Source organism: Bos grunniens, chromosome X, assembly GCF_055505025.1.
Source record: "Bos grunniens cultivar Pamir isolate PY7600 chromosome X, Bosgru_T2T1.0, whole genome shotgun sequence".
NCBI classification, from domain to species: domain Eukaryota; kingdom Metazoa; phylum Chordata; class Mammalia; order Artiodactyla; family Bovidae; genus Bos; species Bos grunniens.
In genome coordinates, this window is record NC_141194.1 from 44,742,235 (window position 1) to 44,767,773 (window position 25,539).

The 25,539-nt window shown below is 41.4% G+C and overlaps 2 long non-coding RNA genes across 7 annotated transcripts in view; both read right to left on the reverse strand.

Annotated features, from left to right (window-relative positions):
• Positions 1-444: 444 nt before the first annotated feature.
• Positions 445-9,495, reverse strand: LOC147340240 (uncharacterized). The gene is made up of 2 exons (XR_015158892.1): positions 9,293-9,495; positions 445-2,930 (listed from the first exon to the last, which is right to left on the reverse strand). It is a non-coding gene; the product is annotated as an uncharacterized LOC147340240 (long non-coding RNA).
• A 14,132-nt stretch (positions 9,496-23,627) lies between these two features.
• LOC147340241 (uncharacterized) overlaps positions 23,628-25,539 on the reverse strand; it is a 103,212-nt gene continuing 101,300 nt past the window's right edge. For 4 of the 6 annotated variants that reach the window (XR_015158886.1, XR_015158887.1, XR_015158890.1 and 1 more), the window contains 2 exons: positions 25,090-25,122; positions 23,628-24,218 (listed from right to left, as the gene is read on the reverse strand). This is a non-coding gene — a long non-coding RNA (uncharacterized LOC147340241). The remainder of the gene's footprint in view (positions 24,219-25,089; positions 25,123-25,539) is intronic. The other 2 variants (XR_015158888.1, XR_015158889.1) reach the window with 1 other exon arrangement.

Below are 25,539 nucleotides of genomic sequence, written 5' to 3' on the forward strand. Positions count from 1 at the left end.
CAATAAAACTTTATTTATAATTGGTGCAGCCACGATGGAAAGCAGTATGGAGGTTTCTTAAAAAACTAAAAATAGAGTTGCCATATGATCTAGCAATCTCACTCCTGGGCACACACTGTATCCAGAAAAGACAAGAACTCTAATTCAAAAAGATACATGCCTCACAATGTTCATGGCAGCACTACTCACAATAGCTAAGACATGGAAGCAATCTACATGTCCATTGACAGAGGAACAGAAAAGAAGATGTGGTATATACATGTATACAGCTATGCTTTTAAATATATATATATATATATATATATATATATATATATATATATGTATACACACAATGGAATAGTACTCAACCATAAAATAATGAAATAATGCTATTTGCAGCAACACAGGTGGACCTAGAATTTATCATACTAAGTGAAGTAAGTCAGAAAGACAATTATTATATGCTATCATTTATGTGTGGAATATAAAATATGATACAAATGAACTTAAAAAAGCAGAACAGACTCACAAACATAGTAAACAAACTTATGGTTACCAAAGGGGAAAGGGGGTGGGGGAAGGATAAATTAAGAGTTTGGGATTAGCAGATACACATGACTATATGTAAAATAAATAAACAACAAGGTCCTACTGTATAGCACAGGTAACTATATTAAATATCCAGTTCAGCTCAGTTCAGTCTCTCAATTGTGTCTGACTCTTTGTGACCCCATGGTGGAGCATGCCAGGCTTCCCTGTCTATCACCAACTCCTAGAGCCTGCTCAAACTCATGACCATTGAGTCAGTGATGACATCCAACAATTCTCCTGCCTTCAATCTTTCTCAGCATCAGGGTCTTTTCCAATGAGTCAATTCTTTGCATCAGGTAGCAAAGGTATTGGAGCTTCAGCTTCAGCATCAGTCCTTCCAATGAATAGTCAGGATGGATCTCCTTTAGGATTGACTGGTTTGATCTCCTTGCAGTCCAAGGGACTCGCAAGAGTCTTCTCCAACATCACATTTCAAAGCATCAACTCTTTGGCACTCAGCTTTCTTTATGGTCCAACTCGCACATCCATACCTGACTACTGGAAAAACCATAACTTTGACCATATGGAGCTTTGTTGGCAAAGTAATGTCTCTGCTTTTTAATATGCTGTCTAGGTTTGTCATAGTTTTTCTTCCAAGGAGCAAGTGTCTTTTAATTTCATGGCTGCAGTCACCATCCACAGTGATTTTGGAGCCCAAGAAAATAAAGTCTTTCACTGTTTCCATCGTTTCCCCATTTATTCACCATGCAATGAAGGGACCAGATGCCATGATCTTCGTTTTTTGAATGCTGAGTTTTAAGTCACTTTTTTCACTTCTCTTTCATTTTCATCAAGAAGCTCCTTGATTCCTCTTCACTTTCTGCCATAAGGGTGGTGTCATTTGCATATGTGAGGTTATTGATATTTCTCCCAGCAATCTTGATTCTAGATTGTGCTTCGTTCAGCCTGGCATTTCACATGATGTACTCTGCATATAAGTTAAATAAGCAAGGTGACAATATACAGTCTTGACATACTCCTTTCCCAGTTTGGAACAAGTCTGTTGTTCCATGTCCAGTTTTAACTGTTGCTTCTTAACCTGAATACAGATTTCTCAGGAGGTAGGTCAGGTGGTCTGGTATTCCCATCTCTTGAAGAAGTTTTCACAGTTTGTTGTGATCTACACAGTCAAAGGTTTTAGTGTAGTCAATGAGGCAGAAGTAGATATTTTTCTGGAATGCTCTTGCTTTTTCTATGATCCAACAGATGTTGACAATTTGATCTCTGGTTCCTCTGCCTTTGCTAAACCCAGCTTGAACATCTGAAGTTCATGGATCATGTACTGTTGAGGTCTGGTTTAGATAATTTTGAGCATTATTTGCTAGTGAATGAGATGAGTGCAATTATGCAGTAGTTTCACCATTCTTTGGCATTTCCTTTCTTTGGGTTTGGAATGAAAACTGAAATTTTCCAGTCCTGTGGCCACTGCTGAGTTTTCCAAATTTGCTGGCATATTGAGTGCAACATTTTCACAGCGTCATCCTTTAAGATTTGAAATAGCTCAGCTGGAATTCCATCACATACACTAGCTTTGTTTGTAGTGATGTTTCTTAAGGCCTACTTGACTTCACACTCCAGGATGTCCTGCTCTAGGTGAGTGATCACACCATTGTGGTTTTCTGGGTCATTAAGATCTCTTTTGTATAGTTCTGTGTATTCTTGCCACCTCTTCTTAATATCTTCTGCTTCTGTTAGGTCCATACTGTTTCTGTCCTTTATTATGCCCATCTTTGCATGAAATGTTCCCTTGATATCTCTCATTTTCTTGAAGAGATCTCTATAGTCTTTCCCATTTTGTTGTTTTCCTCTATTTCTTTGCAATGATCACTTAGGAAGGCTTTCTTATCTCTCCTTGTTATTCTTTGGAACTCTCAATTCAGAAGGAAATATCTATCCTTTACTCCTTTACCTTTTGCTTCTCTTCTTTTCTCAGACATTTGTAAGGCCTCCTCAGACAATCATGTTGCCTTTTTGCATTTCTTTGTCTTGGGGATGGTTTTGATCACTGCCTCCTGTATAATGTTAAGAACCTCTGTCCATACTTCTTCCGACACTCTATCAGATCGAATACCTTGAATTTATTTGTCACTTCCACTGTATAATCATAAGGGATTTGATTTAGGTCATACCTGAATGGTCTATTGGTTTTCCCTACTTTCTTCAATTTAAGTCTGAATTTGGCATTAAGGAGTTCATGATCTGAGCCACAGTCAGCTCCTGGTCTTGTTTTTGCTGACTGTATAGAGCTTCTCCATCTTCAGCTGCAAACAATATATTCAATCTCACTTAGGTATTGACCATCTGGTGATGTCCATGTGTAGATTCATCTATTGTGTTGTTGGAATTAATTAAATATCCTGTAATAAACCATAATTTAAAAGAATATGAAAAAGAATATATATTTATGTGTATATATATACATATAATATATATATATAACTGAATCATTTTTATCACTTTGCTATACACCAGAAACTAAAACAACAGTGTAAATCAACTATATTCCAATTTTTTAAAAACGTAAGAAGAAAAAAACTTTATTCATGGAAACAGGTGGCAGATTGGATTTGGCCTCTACCAGCCCAGTCTCCCTCTCTTAGGTCTGCATGCTTGCGATGGAGGCAGTCCCACTAGGATCCTCACCAGTGAAGAGTCAGCTCTTTGATGCAAAATCTCTTGGCTGTGAAATTGTCTCAGGGTTACCTTAGGCATAAGTAACACCTGGCTGCTTGTGGAACCAGCCTTATGCTGCTCAGGGCATCTACTGTTCTCCTTGTTCCAGATAATTTCCTGTTATGCTCCCTGCAGCACTTGCAAACCACCTCTCTTAGCTCCCTGAGGAAGATTGCTCTCTGATTCTTTAGGATTTCACTTCAGTCCCCACCCCCCTTCCCACTGTGTTTCTCTGCTTCCTCAAAGTACAAAATCACCCTCCAGTCCTTTTCTGATTTGCCTCTGATCAGCCACAGTACTCCTCTCCCAAGCGCTCACCACAACTCTTCTATCTTTGAGTAAAATGACATGCCCCTGGAGTCTCAGTTTCTTTTGTTTAAATGGTATGTGAACCATTTCTCAATTTTTTAGTGAATAACTTTGACATGTAACATTGTATGAACCAAAGGTGTACATGTATGTATTGTAATATATTTGCTCAGGTATTGATATTTATCACATTATATAATTATAGTACAATATTATCATTTACATTTATTATACTGTGTATTAGATCTCTATGGTTCATTTACTATTCTCTACAAGTTTATACCCTTAAACACCATCATTCTGATGCCCCTGCCCCCATTCTCTGGTAACGACCATTCTACTGTTTTATATAGGTTTTGCTTTTTTAGATTTCACATTCCAGTGATGTCATACAGTACTTGTCTTTTTCTGTCTGACATTTTGCTTAGCTTAATGTGTTCAAGGTTCATTCGTGTTGTCACAAATGGGAGGATGTCCTCCTTTTTCACTCTGAAACCTCAAATATCTTTCAACAGGTTCCCTTTCTCTCCATTCTGGCTCTAATCAGATCACTGAATTCTGTAGAGATGGTGATCTATTATCAATTTTTTCATGGAAGGAGAATTTTTTAAAGCTTCATTCATTCAGTCATTTCATCCTATCAGCAAATTTTGATTGAGTCTTTGCTATGGGATGAACAAGACAAGAATAGCCCTGGCCCCTTTGAAATTAGCAGTCCAGTTTGGGAAACAGGTCAATAGGCAATCAGAACAGAGAAGATCCTGGGGGAAAGTGTAGGAGAAGTGCCTAATCCCATTTCTTAATCTGTTTGGCTCCACACAGAGTAGGATAAAACAATATAATCACTGATCCGGGGCAAAGCATCTGGCTTCACCAGTAGGCTTTTTAACAGGAAGATAAGTACTGCTGCTTCCAATACTGGGCCTATCTTTTTGAGTCTGCAGGAGTATTCTTGGACACATGGCAGGTTTGTATTCCTTTGCAGGTTTTTGCCAGCTCTGGTTGCCACCTAACAGCACACACATCAGAAAGGCATAGAGGTCCAGAGGCCTTCCAGATTCCCTGCATAGTCAGTCCAATTGTTGGCTTTAGCCTTTCATAAATGAGGGAGATATATGCCCAGCCCTTAGATTGTGGATCTCAGCATATTAAGTTAAGGGTCTGTAAAAGCTCCCCACGAGCTATTAATTGAAGCCCATGCAAAGAAAATAATACATTAGAAAACTTTTTGTTATGTAGGCGGGCTACCATGGTAACAACCAATTTCTCCCAGATCTGGGCAATTTTAAATTCAAAGTGGATTGAAAAATCCATTTGTATTTATAGGATTTAAAGCTTCAAGAAGGGTCACAAGGTGGTAGGTGCTACAGATTAACCACAAAGATAATATTGGTGTCCGCTTCTGGGAAATGTGCAACTCATTGATTCTACCTTACTTGGCACATCAGGCAGCCCTCCAGCCATTTCTCATAACAGAAAGAAAACAAAGCAAATCCAGGCCTCTTTACGTATGCAGTGAAAGCTGCTTCTCCACAAAAACTTTTGTTCAGAGTCCAGGGCTCCCCCCAGTGCTTGAATCTACTGTGTGGGCTCTGGCAACAAGTCCTATGTCATCAATAGGATGATGGACCTCATGGGAAGAGTGCTTGCCAATTAGGCTAGAATCCTGGAATTGGGGGAAGAAGTGGTAACTACTGGGTCTTTAAAAAGTTTTTTGTATTTTTTTTTAATCCTTGTCATAAGTGTATTAAGATTTTAGTGGACAGAGCAGTCATAAAATATACTTAAGACCCAAAATTGTGAATCAGGGATATACAGAAATGGAAAAAAAAGGTACAGGGTCTTCAAACCAGACAGAGACAAATAACTGATGATATCGCTTAAATGTGGAATTTTAAAAAATTATACAAATGAACTTATCTATAAACCTGAAACAGACTCACAGACATAGAAAGAAAACGTATAGAAACGAAAGCGGAATGGAGGGAGAAGGATAAATTAGGAGTCTGGGATTAACATATACACATTACTATATATAAAACAGATAACCTACAAGGACCTGCTGTATAAGCACAGGGAATTATACTCAGAATAATCAGTTCAGTCGCTCTGCCCTGTCTGACTCTTTACGAACCCATGGACTGCAGCACGCCAGGCCTCCCTGTCCATCACCAACTTCTGGAATTTACTCATACTCATGTCCATTGAGTCAGTGATGCCATCCAACCATCTCATCCTCTGTTGTCCCCTTCTCCTCCCATCTTCAATCTTGCCCAGAATCAGGGTCTTTTCAAATGAATCAGTTCTTCGCATCATGTGGTGGCCAAAGTATTGGAGTTTCAGCTTCAGCATCAGTCCTTCCAATGAATATTCAGGACTGATTTCCTTTAGGATGGACTGGTTAGATCTTCTAGCTGTCCAAAGGACTCTCAAGAGTCTTCTTCAACACCACAGTTCAAAAGCATCAATTCTTTGGCGCTCAGCTTTCCTTATAGTCCAACTCTCACATCCATACATGACTACTTGAAAAACCGTAGCTCTGACTAGATGGACCTTTGTTGGCAAAGTAATGTCTCTGCTTTTTAATATGCTCTCTAGGTTGGTCATAACTTTTCTTCCAAGGAGCAAGCGTCTTAATTTCATGGCTGCAGTGATTTTGGAGCCCTCGAAAATAGTCTGTCACACTTTCCATTGTTTCCCCATTTATCCACCATGAAGTGATGGGACCAGATGTCATGATCTTAGTTTTCTGAATGTTGAGTTTTAAGCCAATTTTTTCATTCTCCTCTTTCACTTTCATCAAGAGGCTCTTTAATTCTTCTTCAATTTCTGCCATAAGTGTGGTGTCATCTGCATGTCTGAGGTTATTGATATTTCTCCCGGCAATCTTGATTCCAGCTTGTGCTTCATCCAGTCCAGCATTTCACGTGATGTACTCTGCATATAAGTTAAATAAACAGGGTTACAATATACAGTCTTGATGTACTCCTTTCCCGATTTGGAACCAGTCTGTTGTTCCATGTCCAGTTCTAACAGTTGCTTCTTAACCTGCATACAGATTTCTCAGGAGGCAGGTAAGGTGGTCTCTTATTACCATCTCTTGAAGAATTTTCCACAGTTTGTTGTGATCTACACAGTCAAAGGCTTTGGCATAGTCAATAAAGCAGAAGTAGATGTTTTTCTGGAACTCCCTTGCTTTTTTGATGATTCAACAGATGTTGGCAATCTGATCTCTGGTTCTGCTGCCTTTTCTAAATCCAGTTTGAACATCAGGTAGTTCATGGTTCACATATTGTTGAAGTCTGGCTTGCAGAATTTTGAGCATTATCTTGTTTTGTGTGAGGTGAGTGCAATTGTGCGGTAGTTTGAGCATTCTTTGGCATTACCTTTCTTTGGGACTGGAATAAAAACTGACCTTTTCCAGTCCTGTGGCCTCTGCTGAGTTTTCCAAATTTGCTGGCATATTGAGTGCAGCACTTTCACAGCATCATCTTTTAGGATTTGAAATAGCTCAACTGGAATTCCATCACCTCCACTAGCTTTGTTCATAGTCATCCTTCCTAAGGCCCACTTGACTTCACATTCCAGGATGTCTGGCTCTAGGTGAGTGATCATGCTATCGTGATTATCTGGGTCGTGAAGATCTTTTCTGTATAGTTCTTCTGTGTATTCTTGCCATCTCTTCTTAGTATCTTCTGCTTCTGTTAGGTCCATACCATTTCTGTCCTTTATCGAGCCCATCTTTGCATGAAATGTTCCCTTGGTATCTCTGATTTTCTTGAAGAGATCTCTAGTCTTTCCCATTCTGTTGTTTTCCTCTATTTCTTTGCAATGATCACTTAGGAAGGCTTTATTCTCTCTCCTTGCTATTCTTTGGAACTCTGCATTCAGATGCTTATGTCTTTCCTTTTCTCCCTTGCCTTTCATTTCTCTTCTTTTCACAGCTATTTGTAAAACCTCCTAAGAAAACCATTTTGCCTTTCTTTTTCTTGGGGATGGACTTGATCCCCATCTCCTGTACAATGTCACGAACCTCCATCCATAGTTCTTCAGGCATGCTATCAGATCTAATCCCTTGAATGTATTTGTCACTTCCACTGTATAATCATAAGTGATTTGATTTAGGTCATGTCTGGATGGCCTAGTGGTTTTCCCTACTTTCATCAATTTAAGTCTGAGTGTGGCAATGAGTTCATGACCTGAGCCACAGTCAGCTCCTGGTCTTGTTGTTGACTGTATAGAGCTTCTCCATCTTTGGCTACAAAGAATATAATCAATCTGATTACGGTATTGACCATCAGGTGATGTTCATATGTAAAGTCTTCTCTAGTGTTGTTGGAAGAGGGTGTTTGCTATGACCAGTGCATTCTCTTGTCAAAATTCTATTAGCCCTTGCCCTACTTCATTCTGTACTCCAAGGCCAAATTTGCCTGTTACTCCAGCTATTTCTTGACTTCCTACTTTTGTATTCCAGTCCCCTATAATGAGAAGGACATCTTTTAAGGACATTTCTTATAAGGGATTCTTGCCCACAGTAGTAGATATAATGGTCATCTGAGTTAAATTCACCCATTCCAGTCCATTTTAGTTTGCTGATTCCTAAAATGTTGATGTTCACTCTTGCCATCTCCTTTTTGACCACTTCCAATTCTCCTTGATTCATGGACCTAACATCCCAGGTTCCTATGCAGTACTGTTCTTTACAGCATTGGACTTTACTTCCATCACCCATCACATCCACAACTGTGTGTTGCTTTTGCTTTGGCTCCATCTCTTTATTCTCTCTAGGGGAGAACTCTCCACCCTGGGGAGTTCATCATTCATTGTCCTATCTTTTTGCCTTCTCATACTGTTCATGGGGTTCTCAAGGCAAGAATACTGAAGTGGTTTGCCATTCCCTTCTCCAGTGGACCACGTTTTGTCAGAACTCTCCACCATGACCTGTCTGTCTTGGGTGGCCCTACATGGCATGGCTCATAGTTTCATTGAGTTAGACAAGGCTGTGGTCCATGTGATCAGATTGTTTAGTTTTCTGAGACTGTGGTTTTCAGTCTGTCTGCCCTCTGATGGACGATAAGAGGCTTATGGAAGCTTCCTGATGGGAGAGACTGACTGTGGAGGAAACTGGGTCTTGTTCTTATGGGCAGGGCCATGCTCAGTACATCTTTAATACAATTTTCTGTTGATGGGTGAGGCTGTGTTTCCTCCCTGTTATTTCACCTGAGGCCAAACTATGGTGGAGGTAATGAAGATAATGGCAACCTCTTGCAAAAGTCCCATGCATGCGCTGCTACACTCTGTATCTCCAACCATGCAGCAGGCCACTGCTGACCCATGCCTCTGGCCAGAGACTCCTGGGCATTCAAGGGCAAGTCTGGGTCTATTTCTTGTGGGGCCACTGCTCCTTTCTCCTGGGTTCTGGTGCCCACCAGGTTCTGTTTGTGCCCTTCAAGAGTCTGTTCCCCCAGTCCTGTGTAAGTTCTGGTGGCTCTATGGTGGGGTTAATGGTGACCTCCTCTAAGAGGGCTTATGCCACACCCAGGTCTACTGCACCCAGAGCCCCTGCCCCTGCAGCAGTCCACTGCTGACCTGTACCTCCTCTGGAGACACTCCAACACAGTTCTGTCTTATTCTCTGTGGGGCTCTGGGTTGTGGTACACACAAGGTATGTTTGAGCCCTCTGAGCATCTCTGCCAGTTATTGGGTTTAATTCTAAATGTGATTTTGCCCCTCCTACCATCTTGCTGGGGCTTCTCCTTTGCCCTTGGATGTGGGGCATCTCCTCAAAATCTCTCCAGCTCCACGCAGCCACCACTCCCATGCTGTGCAGCTGCTGCTCCAGTGCCTACCGTCTTGCTGGGGTTTCTCTTCCCTTGGATGTGGGGTGTCTCCTCACAGTCGCTCCAGTGCTGCACAGTATACTCAGTATCTTGTACTAACCTATAAAGGAAAAGAATCTGAAACAGACTATGTGTGTGTATATATATATATATATCTGCATCACTTGGCCGTATGCCTGAAAGTAACACAACATTGTAAATCAACTATATTTCAATAAAAATTTTAAAACATATAGGGTCTTCAAATAATCATAGACTATTTGCTTAAATGTCACATACTTGATGGTTATGAGTCGTGGATACCAAGTTTTGCTTCCCTCTTAGAATAGTACAAAGATTCTGGAATCAGGCCAGGACTCATCTGCTACTGCTTGTGTGACTTGGGACACAAGCCCCAAGTTGTGCTTGGCTTTTTTAGCTTTTAGTTTCCTCATGTGCACCTACTCCATAAGGTTGTGAGGATTAAATGGAGCTAAGCACACAGAACCTGGCCCACTGGCTAAGACGCAACCCAGTGTACCTTGAAATGGAATGGTCAATATAAATCTAGAGGTCTATGAGAGCAAAGAGGTGTCTTAGACACCCTTGAAAGGTCACTCACAAACCTTGCTGTGACCTCAATTGTGGGGAGATGGGAGAAAGAAAGGTGGGACCGGAAAGCACCAGTGGAAGAAGCAGAGAGGGAGTTGGGCAGAGCAGCAGGGAAACAACTCGTCATTAGACTGTAAGCATCAGGACAGTGGAAACCAGGAATGCTTTATGTCTGTGTCCCCTGAATAGGCTGAGTACTTGAGCACAGTAGATGCTCAGTGTCTGTGAAACCGAACAGAAATAATTGAACTGAAAGGATCTGGAAGTCTCCCAGAACTGGAGTCAATGCAAAGGGAAAACAGAACAATTCTGTTGCCAGAGCATCAGCCTGACGCTGGGAACACTGAGTCACAATCACAGATGTTGTTGGGGTCATTTCTGAGGTGAGTCACAAGTAATTTCTTAATAATAATAAAGTATGGCACTTTCTAAATGACGTGTTGTTTCACAGATTAGAGCAGATTCAAGGTTATCACTATAGCAATGATGTAGTCCAATATGCTTTGTTGAGTGCATTCACTTGTGGGGCATTGCACACACGTACATGCTGATGGCAGAATAGGTCAAGGTAAATAAGAAAAAACAAAAACAAATGAGAGCTACTGACTCAGACTGGAGGCGAGGTGGGCCCGATTTGATTTCCATTGTGAACCAGAGAAAATCAATCTCTTTCTTCCCTTTTTCCCCTAAGGACCCAGGGTAGGTGATGCTGCCTTTACAGGAAATATCAAAGAAGTGACATTTGAAAGGTTTATTTTAAAAATATAAAAACTGAAACCATATCATTCAATTTGCTTAGCATGTTAGACATTATAAATGCTTTCATATAAATCATTACTTAGAGGATCAACTTGGCTGAAGTGGTTGAAGGCCCACTATGACAGTAAACAGTGTAAACACTGCAAGTGTCACTCAGTCATGTCCAACTCTTTGAGACCCCATGGACTGTAGCCTATCAGGCTCCTCTGTCCGTGTGATTCTCCAAGGAACAATACTAGAGTTGGTTGCCATGCCCTCCTCCAGGGGATCTTCCAAACCCAGGGATCAAACCCAAGTCTCCTGCATTGCAGGCAGACTGTTTGCCATCTGAGCCACCAGGGACATTGTTTAAATGGGAATCTGAGAGATGAGGTCTTTATCCATGGAATACGTACCAACTTTGTGTTAGGGATTTCATGATCCACATCTTTTCAACAACTCATCCCACATCCAGACACATTCCAAAAATGGAAGGGAGGGAAGGAGGGATGAAGGAGGGTAGGAAAGGGAATGTTTTTCTTTTGTTTGTCTTGACAAGCAAGCAATATGGGGGACAGTGGTATATCTTTTGGGTTCCAGTTTGGCCTCCAGTCTCACAAGGCAAGCTTAGTTAGAGGCTTATCATGGAGACCTGAAATTCACAATCAAGATCACATCACTATCATAAGGCCTTCTCCCTGTTCTCCCCATTGAGACTCCTATGGGCCACACTGGCCCAACACCGGCCCCAGCAGAGGCTGGTTCCAAATTCCCTGCCACCATCGGTTGTTTATCACACCTAGACATGTCCTATGACTTCAAACAATGACATTTACAATTGGCTGCTCTGCTTCGCTATGTAATTATGCAGACTATACATTTATGGGTAAAAGGAAATGTGCCTCTATATACAATCACTGATTTACAAAAATATAGCTGAAATCTTGATTCCTAGTTTAGTGAACATAATTTATTCTGATACCTTTATCCCATAACAGAAGGGTAACTATGCCAAAGCATTTGACTGTGTGGATCACAATAAACTGTGGAAAATTCTTCAAGAGATGGGAATACCAGACCACCTGACCTGCCTCTTGAGAAACCTATATGCAGGTCAGGAAGCAACAGTTAGAATGGACAGGGAACAACAGACTGGTTCCAAATAGGAAAAGGAGTACGTCAAGGCTGTATATTGTCACCCTGCTTATTTAACTTATATGCAGAGTACATCATGAGAAACGCTGGGCTGGAGGAAGCACAAGCTAGAATCAAGATTGCCAGGAGAAATATCAATAACCTCAGATATGCAGATGACACCACCCTTAAGGCAGAAAGTGAAGAGGAACTAAAAAGCCTCTTGATGAGAGTGAAAGAGGATAGTGAAAAAGTTGGCTTAAAGCTCAACATTCAGAAAATGAAGATCATGGCATTTGGTCCCATCACTTCATGGGAAATAGATGGGGAAACAGTGGCTAACTTTATATATTTTTGGGCTCCAAAATCACTGCAGATGGTGATTTCAGCCATGAAATTAAAAGATGCTTATTCCTTGGAAGAAAAGTTATGACCAACCTAGATAGCATATTGAAAAGCAAAGACATTAGTTTGCCAACAAAGGTCTATCTAGTCAAGGCTATGGTTTTTCCAGTGGTCATGTATGGATGTGAGAGTTGGACTATGAAGAAAGCTGAGTGCCGAAGAATTGATGCTTTTGAACTGTGCTGTTGGAGAAGACTCCTGAGAGTCCCTTGGACTGCAAGGAGATCCAACCAGTCCATTCTGAAGGAGATCAGCCCTGGGTGGTCTTTGGAAGGAATGATGCTAAAGCTGAAACTCCAGTACTTTGGCCACCTCATGGGAAGAGTTGACTCGGAAAAGACTCTGATGCTGGGAGGGATTGGGGGCAGGAGGAGAAGGGGACAACAGAGGATGAGATGGCTGGATGGCATCACTGACTCGATGGACCTGAGTCTGAGTGAACTCCGGGAGTTGGTGATGGACAGGGAGGCCTGGCGTGCTGCGATTCATGGGGTCGCAAAGAGTCGGACATGACTAAGCGACTGAACTGAACTGAACTGAACTGAAACATCTTGAGGTCATTGATCATCTCTCATTGCTTTTTTTTACAATGCTGTGGCCAATGCTAGGCATGTAATAATAACTGGTATTAACTAAATATGTCAGCAAATTTGGAAAACTCCACAGTGGCCACAGGACTAGAAAAGGTCAGTTTTCATTCCAATCTTAAAGAAGGACAATGACAAAGAATGTTGAAACTACCATACAATTGCCCTCATTTCACATGCTAGCAAGGCAATGCTCAAAATCCTTCAAGCTAGGCTTCAACAGTATGTAAACCGAGAACCAATACTTTGGCCACCTGATGCGAAGAACTAACTCATTGGAAAAGACCCTGATGATGGGAAAGATTGAAGGAAGGAGGAGAAGTGGAGGACAGAGGATGAGATAGTTCGATGGCATCACCAACTCAATGGACATGAGTTTGAGCAAGTTCCGGGAGTTGGTGATGGACAGGGAAGCCTGGCATGTTGCAGTCCTTGGGGTCACAAAAAGTTGGCCATGACTGAGTGATTGAACTGAACTGAACTGAACCAAGAACTTCCAGATATACAAGCAGAATTTAGAAAAGGCAGAGGAACCAGAGATCAAATTGCCAACATTCGCTGGATCATAGAAAAAGCAAGAGAGTTTCAGTGGAATTCCTGAAAAACATCTACTTCTGCTTGACTATGCCAAATCCTTTGACTGTGTGTATCACAACAAACTGTGGAAAATTCTTAAAGAGATTGGAATACCAGACCACCTTGCCTGTCTCCTGAGAAACCTGTATACAGGTCAAGAAGCAACAGTTAGAACCCGATATGGAACAGCTGAGTGGTTCAGAATTGGGAAAGGAGTACGTCAAGACTGTATATTGTCACCTTGCTTATTTAACTTACAATGCAGAGTATATCATGGGAAATGCCAGGCTGAATGAATCACAAGCTGAAATCAAGACTGCCAGGAGAAATATCAACAACCTCAGATATGCAGATGATACCACCCTTATGGCAGAAAAAGAAGAGGGACTAAAGAGCTTCTTGCTGAGGGTGAAAGAGGAGAGTGAAAAAGCTGGCTTTAATACTCAGCATAAAAAAACTAAGATCATGGCATCTGGTCCCTTCACTTCATTGCAAATAGAAGGGGAAAAGTGGAAGCAGTGACAGATTTTATTTTCTTGGGCTCCAAAATCACTGTGGATGGTAACTGCAGCCATGAAATTAAAAGATGCTAGCTCCTTAGAAGGAAAGCTATGATAAACCTAGAATGCATATTAAGAAAGCAGAGACATCACTCAGCTGACAAAGGTCCATCTAGTCAAAGCTATGGTTTTTCCAGTAGTCATGTACAGATCTGAGAGTTGGAAAAGAAGCCTGAGTACCAAAGAATTGATGTTTTGAACTGTGGCTCTGGAGAAGATTTTTGAGAGTCCCTTGGACAGCAAGGAAATCAAACTAATCAATTTGAAAGGAAATCAACCTTAAATATTCACTGGAAGGACTGATGCTTAAGCTGAAGCTCCAGTGCTTTGGCCACCTGATGTGAACAGTTGATCATTGGAAAAGACCCTGATTCTGGGAAAGAATGAAGGCAAAAGGAGAAGGGCGTGGCAGAGGATGAGATGGTTAGATGGCATCACTGACTCAGGAGAATCTGAGCAAACTCCAGGAGATAGTGGAAGACAAGGAGCCTGGCATGCTGCAGTCCATGGGATCGCAAAGAGTAAGACACGACTTAGCAATGGAACAGCAAACAACCACAAAAATTAACTCAAAAGAGTTAGCTACAGGAATATTGGCCTTGTTTGATTTTATTCACTTCTTGTTGCTAAGTTTTTGTTGCAGTTATTATTATTGTTCTTTTAAGGTTATTTTTCTGTCCAAGCACTATCCTTTAATGAGGATACCCAGAAATGAAATGTTAGAATGGCTACTCAGTAAAAATAAATAAATAGGCAAGTAAAGTCCAGGGAGGCTGTACTTAACACTGCTGTACTGTACACTTAAAAATGGTTAAATGGTAAACTGTGTTATGTGTTTTTTTACCTCAATAAAAAAAATCCTAGGCAGGCTGAACCCATAAGTCTCACTTCTTGCACGTGCTACAGGGTGGCACAGGGCACTGTTCACAAGGGGCAATTACACAGCCATAACCCTCTTATCCAGTAATATATTTACAATGGATCCTTTGTAGCAGTAGATCAAAGAACAGCTTTTATTGACCCATATCCATATTTACTGTACAGCATATTAGCACAAACACACACCCAGAGACCAGCTTCAATTTCCTCTTACCACACCAGCTCTCTAAAGAGAAATAAAATTTCTGTCTTAAAACAGTTTTGCAAAGAGGAACTTCTGAAAAGCCAGCATCTGTCACTGAGGTTAACAGGACTCAACTTGAAAAATGACCCTTTGGCTCATGAGAAAACATAACTCTCTCCGAAACTACTAGGAGTGAGGAGGGGTGGGAGTGGGGAGACAAACAGTGGGAGTATGGAGAACATGATGAATGAAGCAAACAGAAGGACACATATATGTGTGTGTGTGTAGCCCTGTGCACAAAACGCCCATTATTTATATGCTTTCATTTCCAAAGGTCCAGATAATGTTAGGTAAAAGTGTAACTTATGACTCAGTCAGGGCAATACTTTTGCTGTGATAAATCAATGTTGGCTAAGTCAATTAGGGTGGGGGTGACAAAAAAAAAAAAAAAAAGATGATAAGCAGCAAACACATTTGTTCAGCGGAAAGACAGAATAAGGTAGTTCTCACTTTGAAGAACTGAGTTCAGAGGTTTCAAAGGGCACACAGGAAATGCTCCAACAGCAAAAACTGTGCCCTGAGCGTCATTCCAGCAAACTCTCAGCCCCCCTCACAGCTTTATCTGATTGCCTGATTCTCTATCTCCAGATCCAAGGCACCTACAAAGAAAAAGGACTTTGTGATAAAATCAAGAGCTCAGGGCTTCGATCACCTTTCTGGTCACTGCAGACCCGGACATGTTAAGATGAGATTGTCAGATGGTCAGAATCTGGTAGATTCTCCTGAGTTATTGGAATCTTGGTGTTTTGTTGGTTTCTGGTTCTGAAAGTACTTACATACACAGTGACTGTTTTCGTCACAGATATAACAAGTTGACTACCAGAAAGGAAAAGGACATAGAGCTCTGAATCAGGCCTGTAAAACATTACAAATTCATCTCTGGCTCTCAAAAATATCTACAAGGTAGTATTTTGGTGACAATGAATATGTACTGAGCCTTGGGTACCCCTTGGGCCAAAGGAGGAGAAAATCAGGCATTTAGGGAAAAATCAGGCATTTAGCAAAATACATTTTGCTTTTTTTTTTTTTTTTGGAAGTGCTTTTTTTTTTTTTTTTTTTTAAGACACCAATTGAAGAAGCTATAAATTAAATTTGGAAGATCAAATTGTGAATGCTACTATTCCCCAACAGCAAATAGTATCCACAGAACAGAGGGGTGGAATTGAATGGAAAGTCTTCATGGAAGAAAAGCAATATTCTTTTCTTTCTGCTACTCTGTGCTCCCCCCTCCAAATGGCAACCCACTTCAATATTCTGTCTGGGAAAATCCCATGGACAGAGGAGCCTGGCGGGCTACAGTTCATAGGGTCGCAAAGAGTCAGACATGACTGAGCTTACACATACCCAGGTACTCTGTGGTTCACCCTCATTGTGTGGGTTTTGGGGCCCATGGTTAGAAAAGAGTGTATACTTTGAGAATAACAGCAAAATGGTTAGCATGAAAGACATTTTGTGGGAAAAGAGAATATATTAAATGTATATCAGCTTTGAGAATCAACTACTACAAGTTAACATGGAAAGGTTTCACAGAAAATTGTTTCTGTCAGGGGAGATGATGCCCAAGCTTTCAAACATCCTGGCTGTATAAATCTTGAGGTGAAATCAATGTAGACACCACAGATAATTCACAGGAAGTAGTTTGTAACCATAATTGGATTTTTTCATGAATGTTTTCTTAAAGAAAAACCATAGAAAATTAAGTTAGTCATAGAATAGCTGGATACTGTGATAAACATATACCCTTCAGAAATGTTCCCAATATAAGATCTTGCTGCTCTCTGTATATCTCTTTAGCTGTTGAAAAATAACTCTTCTTTACAACTTATTTGTTAGGCATTGCAAAACTCAAAATACACACTTTTGGTAAGAGGCCACAGACCATAAAGAGAGAAAAAAGTTTTTTATAACAATGCTGTGGTTTATCATGTGCTACACAGAACCAGGGGGCTTCCCAGGTGGCTCAGACAGTAAAGCATCTGCCTGCAATGCAAAGACACAAGAAGCTGGGTTTGATCCCTGGGTCAAGAAGATCCCCTGCAGGAGGAAATGGCAACTTATTCTAGCATTCTTGCCTTGAGAATCCCAGGCTACAGTCCATGGGGATTGCAAAGAGTCAGACACAACTGAGCAACTAACACTTTTACTTTCATACAGAACCAGAGTGAATCTCCCTTTTTTGATTTACAGAATTAAATTGCAAACATAAAATTTAAACAATTCAAACAACAGCCCCCTTGATGATTCCTCTCTTTGCTATTCTCTGCTTGGTTTCACGGGGAGACTAGCCTAGTGCCTCCCTCTGATACCTCAGGAGTCCTTGCTGCTGCTGCTGCTGCTAAGTCGCTTCAGTCGTGTCCAACTCTGTGCGACCCCATAGACAGCAGCCCACCAGCTCCCCCGTCCCTGGGATTCTCCAGGTAAGAACACTGGAGTGGGTTGCCATTTCCTTCTCCAACGCGTGAAAGTGAAAAGTGAAAGTGAAGTCGCTCAGGCCTCTGTTATTAGCTCTGAAGGCATGGAATGGAGAAGTCATTTTCTTTCATTGACCATGACTTTATAGTCAGTGGTCTATAGTCACTCTCTCTAAGCAGGCTCATGTGGGAGAAAGGAAAAATGAATTTTCCAGAATAATGGGAAAGTCTGAATCCAGGGAATTTTCCTGGACTTCTGGGACTCAGTAAGGCAACACTCAAAGGTACAAAGCAGCAGCCTTCAGGGCAACAAACTTTAAACACATGGCCATGTGGATCTTACTAGCTGTCTTCCAGAATAAGTAACATGTTAGAGGAGCCTCTATGGAGATCTCTAATTGATACTCAGCCAGCACAATGTTAAACCATATGTTTAATAGAAATAGGGGGAAAGAAATCCAATAACTCATTTCCTAAGCAATCAAACAAAGTCAAGCAAAAGAATACTAATGGTGGTATAGCTGAGGAAAACTTCCTCTACCCTCTTAGGTTCAGTTCTTGGGGACTATGAATTAAATGACAAATGTCAGATTAACAGAACAGGCATGTTTCTTTATGGACGGCAATATTTTTATGTGCATAGGGGCTTCACAGAAAAGAAGTGAAACCCAAAGCCAATGAGAACTTTTAACAAAGGGCAATAAATTGTGGAGATGTAATTAAACAAAGTAAAAGGGATCTGGGCTCCTAGGGGCAGTAAATTGTGGGAAGGTGAGTAGGAAATGTATGCTAGATAAGGGTTGTTCAGTAGAATTTGTTATGCAGACTCAAATTGTTCTCTGATAAGAGTCTTGTCCTCTTCCTGGTATGGGAGAGGAGGATATCTTTACAAATAGAAGTTTATGTCCCTTTTACCATAGGAAATGAAATTTATGCCCTGCTTTTAGGCAGAAAGGGGGAGTTATTCCTGTGTCTGCTGCTTCTCAATTGCCTTCAGCTCAAAATAATCTTTATATCAAAATGACATATTTTAGGGTAGCATGTTCTAGGGTAGCATCCCCTTCATTCTATGCCTGCAAGGCAATCGATTTTATCTTTCCTTTGCAGATAGTAGAGAACAACAGGACACAGGAACCAATGAGAAATTCCCAAGGCTTTGTAGCACAGGAGTGGGTCCATATCACATTGCTCCTTTCTCCATCAGTCTCTTTTTACAATGTAAGATACTAGACTTTGACTCTTTCTTCATCCCATTTCAACATGTAGCTTTGGGGCAATAGGGGCAGCTGTGGTCTACAGGTAACTCTTGATCAAGGACCCTCTTTTTCATGCCCTTCCTGGAACGCTTCCTCCTTGGCTCCCATCTCTGCTTTGGGCTCCCCCAGGCCTCTTGAGTCTTCTACTCAAATGAGGGAAGCTGGCCTCATTTACCACAGCCTCTGGATTCTCTAGGCTATGCTAGAATTCACTTCCTTATTCCAGTAATACAAGTATTTTAACGCCCTGCAAAACTGAAGGGGATCAGAATATGATACCCAAATTATGCCACTTGGCATGTGCTAAGTGGCTTCAGTTGTGTCTGAATCTTTGCAACCCCATGGACTATAGTCCACCAGGTTCCTCTGTCCATGGGCTTCTCCAGGCAAGAATACTGGAGTGGGTTGCCATTTCCTTCTCCAGAGGATCTTCCTGACCCAGGGATCAAACCCATGTCTCCTGCATCTTCTGTATTGGCAGGTGGATTCTTTACCACTAGCACTACCTGGGAAGGCATAAGGATTATTTTGAACTGAAGGCAATTGAGAAGGCAATTCCCATACCAGGAAGAGGATAATAACACATCACTGAGACAGAGAAGGTAGAGGATAATAACACATCACTGAGACAGAGAAGGTAAGAGCATGAGTCTGCATAAGCAAACCTATTAAGTAGCTTTTGTCTGTCATTAATTTCCCCCACACATTTCCTAGTCACCTTCCCACAATTTATTACCCCTGAAAGCCCACCCCCTTTCCTTTGTCTAGTCACTTTTCCACAATTTATTACCTTTTGTTAAAATGGTATATAAGCACTCAAGTCCAATAATGTTTTGGGATTTCAATTCTTTTCTGTGAAGCTCCCATGAATGTAAAAACATTAACAGTTTAATTCACAGGTCCTTTCTATAGAACAGAAGAGGATAGGGTAAAATCTTTTTCCCCTAAATTACTATCTGTCTTACTGTCTGTCCAGTTGATAAATATGTTTTGATTGACAGACTGCCAGGAGAGTCTACATGTACCAGAGCCTGTGACAGGTAAGAGCTTTCAGCTCAGAGGCAGCTGTGCCATGCTCACATAACAGAGCTTGACAGAAAGTCTTAATGACTACTCACAAACGGAAAGTGCAAAGGGACACAGCTTCTCTTTAGAGAGCTCTAAGATACCATCAATCTCTGTCCCAGCCCAGGGTAAAAAGTGCCTCAAGCACTGAGTGGGGAATGCAGGGGCAAAATGGGTAATGAGTCAGAAAGGAATGTCTCCTAACCCACACTCACATACCTGCATGCCAATGTGAAGAGAGCCCTGCATAAATTCCTTTACACATATTAGGGTCTCACACACACTTCTGAGGGCAATTTTTTCATGTGAGAGTCTGCTCTGTGTTCTACAGAACAGTAGGTAGGTCTTTTGGTATTTGCAAAAATAGTAGGTATTTTTTTGGTAAAAAAAGTAGGTAAAAGCAAAACAGTAGGTATTTGCTTTTGGATGGAGCTCCGCAGAAGTATGCTGTCACTGTGACATCTTTTTTCTCTCATACTTTCTTGATATTATCAGCCTTCACTTTCTTCATTAGATAATAGAGTGAAATTCATGCAGTGGCCCCAGAATCACTGCCCCAGAGGAAAATGGGAAGAGAGGGTAGTCAATCAAAGCCTGGCCTACTGGCTTTGGTGTTTTTAGTTGCTGATCTTTAAATACATGAGCCTAGAACAATATTTCTCAAATTTGAAAACAGATGCTTTTTAGAGTCAATTTCTCATGCAACAATATAAAGATAAGACATTAAATCCAGGAATGATAAATAATTCTCCAATATGGCTTTGGTTTGAATCTTCACTTAGAGACAGGTTTAGGGAAAAGAGCTCCATCTAAAGAACCCATATTTCCATCTATCACTTTAGATATCAGGTCAGAGTTAGTACTTTCAGAAAGCTTGACAGACCTCTTTAATGCAATGAGGAGTAGGGGAGTGGGGCAGGGAGGAAAACATACTTTCTAAGCAGTAAAATTCAAGATATCCCATGATTCAATGGGTCACTTTGGAGACTCTCAGCAAAATAAACTCAGAATGGCCACCAGTATTAAGGCATCTGTTAGTCAAAAAAGCTGCAGAGCAAGTGGGTTCTCTGTCCCAAATTCCCATTTCTTCATGGTTTCTCTTTAGTGTGAGAAGTGTGACAGAGAGCAAGACGCCATGGGCAAGGCAGCATCTTCATCATCGTTCTTACCTTGCCAAGGAACAAACCAACCAGGATTCTACACATCTTTATGTAACAAAGAAATAAAGGAAGGTAGAAAATTGTGGAAGATGGAAATCAACTTTGGCCAAAGGTTCTCAAGCCCACCTCACTCTTTGGTTTAAAAAAGGTATGTATAAGGGGTTTTTTTGTGTGTGTGGGGCGGGGTGGGGAGTTCAGTTCAGTTCAGTCGTTCAGTCGTATCCGACTCTTTGCAACCCCATGAATCGCAGCACGCCAGGCCTCCCTGTCTATCACCAACTCCCGGAGTTCACTCAGACTCATGTCCATCCAATCAGTGATGCCATCTAGCCATCTCATCCTCTGTTGTCCCCTTCTCCTCCTGCCCCCAATCCCCCCCCAGCATCAGAGTCTTTTCCAATGAGTCAACTCTTTTCATGAGGTGGCCAAAGTACTGGAGTTTCAGCTTCAGCATCATTCCCTCCAAAGAAATCCCAGGGCTGATCTCCTTCAGAATGGACTGAGTGGAGCACAAAAGCAGGACAGGGGTTAAGAAGCAAGCAGATAGAGAGGATACTTCTTTTAAGGTAATATGTAGAAAGCAAAATTTCATGCCTTTTAGAGAAAATTCATACTTCAATGGAAAACTCTTTACTTTCTACAACTCTTGCTTCCTGTGCATGCTAAGTTGCTTCAGTCATGTCTGACTCTTTGAGACCCTATGGACTCTGGCCGGCCAGGCTCCTCTGTCCATGAGATTCTCCAGGCAAGAATACTGGAGTGGGTTGCCATCCTCCAGGGGATCTTCCTGGCCCAGGGATCTAACTCATGTCTCCTACGGCTCCTGCACTGGCAGGTGGGTTCTTTACCACTGGTGCCACCTGGGAAGCCCCCTAGCTTCCTACAGGAGCTATTTTATAACTCTGTAAGTTGTAGGGAAGGGATCAGTCAGTTTAGTCGCTCATAACTGAGCGACTTCACTTTCACTTTTCACTTTCATGCACTGGAGAAGGAAATGGCAACGCACTCCAGTGTTCTTGCCTGGAGAATCCCAGGGATGGGGGGCCTGGTGGGCCGTCATCCATGGGGTCGCACAGAGTCGGACACGACTGAAGCGACTTAGCAGCAGCAGTAGCAGCATGTCTGACTGTTTGTGACCCCATGGACTGCAGTATGCCAGGCTTCCCTGTCCATCACCAACTCCCGGAGCTTGCTCAAACTCATGTCCATTGAGTCGCTGATGCCATCCAACCATCTCATCCTATGTTGTCTCCTTCTTCTCCCGCCTTCAATCTTTCCCAGCATCAGGGTCTTTTCCAGTGAGTCAGTTTTTCCCATCAGGTGGCCAAAGTATTGGAGTTTCAGCTTCAACATCAGTCCTTCCAATGAATATTCAGGACTGATTTCCTTTACGATGGACTGGTTGGATCTCCTTGCAGTCCAAGGGACTCTCAAGAGTCTTCTTCAACACCACAGTTCAAAAGTATCAATTCTTCAGTGCTCAGCTTTCTTTATAGTCCAACTCTCACATCCATACATGACTACTGGAAAACCATAGCTGTAATTTCTGTCCTGTCCTGTTCAACTGGCTTCCTTAGGTTGTGGGGGGAGGGTTACTGCCATTTGTAATTCATTTCAACATTCTTTACTCCCTATAAATCTGGGCTGCTTTTTAAAATCAGTTATAACATGTGCCTGGTTCCCTCAGTAAAATCTTTAACACATTTATTTTTATGTCTATATGAGGGGGTCATGATTTTACCTTTCTTGTTACAAATTTTCTTGTAACACCCTTGTAAGACTTCTTCCTTGGGGAGCAGCAGAAGGAAACATGCTGGAGGCCTTCAGGCTGCAGGAAGCTAGTACTGGATCATCTGATCTACAGATAAGGGGAGCAAACTCGCTCTTCTCAGGGGACAGACCCTTTCTCCTCTCAAAGCTTGCAGGTTCATACCACCATCCAGTATTCTTGTCTGGGAAATCCCATGGACAGGGGAGCCTGGTGGGCTACAGTTCATGGGGTCGCAAAGAGTTGGACATGACTGAGTACACATGCATTCACAAGACCACCATCCACAACATGCATTTGGTCACCTTTTGGGAGACGGCATCCTTCCCATTTTTGAAGGCATTACTTCTGGCTTGTCTCTCCACTTGCAGGTTTCCCACACTCTCCATTTGCAGATCTCTGCGTGGGAGAGCTACAGTTTCACCCAGTGGGCAGGGTTGGGTTTCTGTTAGCTGGCCTGCAACCCCCTGCGTTCTGCCAACACACAATGATCAGTAGCATTCCTGAAATTCCTGACATAGCAGAGAAGCCAGGCTTGGTCCTGCGAATGCCCTTGAACTGTGGTTCTGAACCTAATGGGGTATTTATCTTTTATTCACAGCCAGAGGTTAGGACCTATTTATGTAAATCCTCTACCAAGGGTCAATTCATCTTGACCCCCCTGGTTTTCATTTCTCTAATTGTCACAGGTATTTTTTAGACCCCTTGGAAACTCTTCATTCAGTGAAAAGCTGCAGGGTCAGTAAGAATTCGGTTACAAAGGGAAGGGGTGGAGGGCTGAAAGAGTTGAGGAGGCTTCCTCTGAAGTGTTCTAAGAAGATTTCAGAGGCCACCCAGTTGACAAAGTAAAAACAGCAATGACCTTATGCACCCTGTTTTATTCACAGAAAGTATGCTTTCTTGAAATGGTATCTTCACCTAAGAAGTTGCTTAAAGCACACATTGTCCAATTTCAGTTTCCTAGAGCACGTATTGTCCAGTCTCAGTGGTGGTAAGGGGTTAGGAAGCGAGCTATTAGAATGGAGGGCCTCTGGGCGGGCACTGGCTCTGCAGATAATTGTTCCCAATTAATGGACCCCAGCACCCTCCCAGCTTTGCATTTTAAAAGGGGGCCCCAGAATGGTGAGAAAATACTTGATTCTTAAGAACTGACCCAGGTTACAGGGATTTCAGGCAACATGGGAAACCTGCAGGGGAGATATTTAGAGGTCAGCAGGTCTTTGGGGGGTCCTCAAAGCATTCTTGATTGAGAGCCTTGTGCTCCAATTTCTAACTCCCAGGAATGAAGATTTGAAGGAAGGAATCACATGGAAAACAGCCCAACTGTTTTAACATCCTTGGAGGAGAACTTCTCTTTTCACTAACTGGATCTTCAACTTCTATACTTTAAGCCTGTTGATTTTTTTTTTTTTTTCATTTTCAATCAAGAGGTGGTGGAGAGAATCCAATCTTAAAAAAAAAAACAAAAAACCTTTTCATTATTTTCTGTCAACATTTTATTATGAAAAAAGTCAAATGTAAAGGAAAGTTGAACTTTCCTTTGTACTATGTCATAATACTATGACCATCCCATATACTCACACTATTTAAATTCAACAGATGATAACCTTTTGGTATATTTGCTTTATCTATATACACAGTATATATACATATTTGTTTTATGTTTGTATATACTTTTTTTTTCTTTTTTTTTTGTTTTAACTTCTTTTTTTTTTTTAATTTTTAATTTAATAATTTTAAAACATGTGTTCCCCATCCTGAACCCTCCTCCCTCCTCCCTCCCCATACCATCCCTCTGGGTCGTCCCAGTGCACCAGCCCCAAGCATCCAGCATCGTGCATTGAACCTGGACTGGCATCTCGTTTCATACATGACATTTCACATGTTTCAATGCCATTCTCCCAAATCTTCCCACCCTCTCCCTCTCCCACAGAGTCCATAAGCCTGTTCTATACATCAGTGTCTCTTTTGCTGTCTCGTATACAAGGTTATCGTTACCATCTTTCTAAATTCCATATATATGCGTTAGTATACTGTATTGGTGTTTTTCCTTCTGGCTTACTTCACTCTGTATAATAGGCTCCAGTTTCATCCACCTCATTAGAACTGATTCAAATGTATTCTTTTTAATGGCTGAGTAATACTCCATTGTGTATATGTACCACAGCTTTCTTATCCATTCAAATTGGAGACCTAAATGTAAGTCTGGATACTATTACATTCTTAGAGAAGAACCTAGGCAGAACACTCTTTGACATAAATCATAGTGTCACTCCAAATCTTTGTTGTGATGAGACAGAACCGAGGAGTATACACTTACCTGACAATAGCAGTATTTTTTGGGATTCATCTCCTAGAATTATGAAAATAAAACCAAAAATAAACAAATGGGACCTAACTAAACTCAAAGACTTTTGCACAGCAAAGGAAACTATCAACAAAATGAAAAGACTACTCACAGCATGGGAGAAAATATTTGCAAATGATGTGACTAATAAGGGATTAATCTCCAATATATGTAAACAGTTCATGCAACTCATTATCAAAAAACAGACAACCCAATTCAAAAATGGGTGGGAGACCTAAAAAGACATTTCTCCAAAGAAGATATACAGATGACCAAAAAGCACAGGGAAAGATGCTCACCATTGCTAATTCTTAGAGAAATGCAAGTCACAACTACAGTATCTCCTCACACCAGTGGGAATGACTATCATCAGAAAGTCTACAAACAATAAATGCTGGAGAGGATGTGGAGAAAAGGGAACCT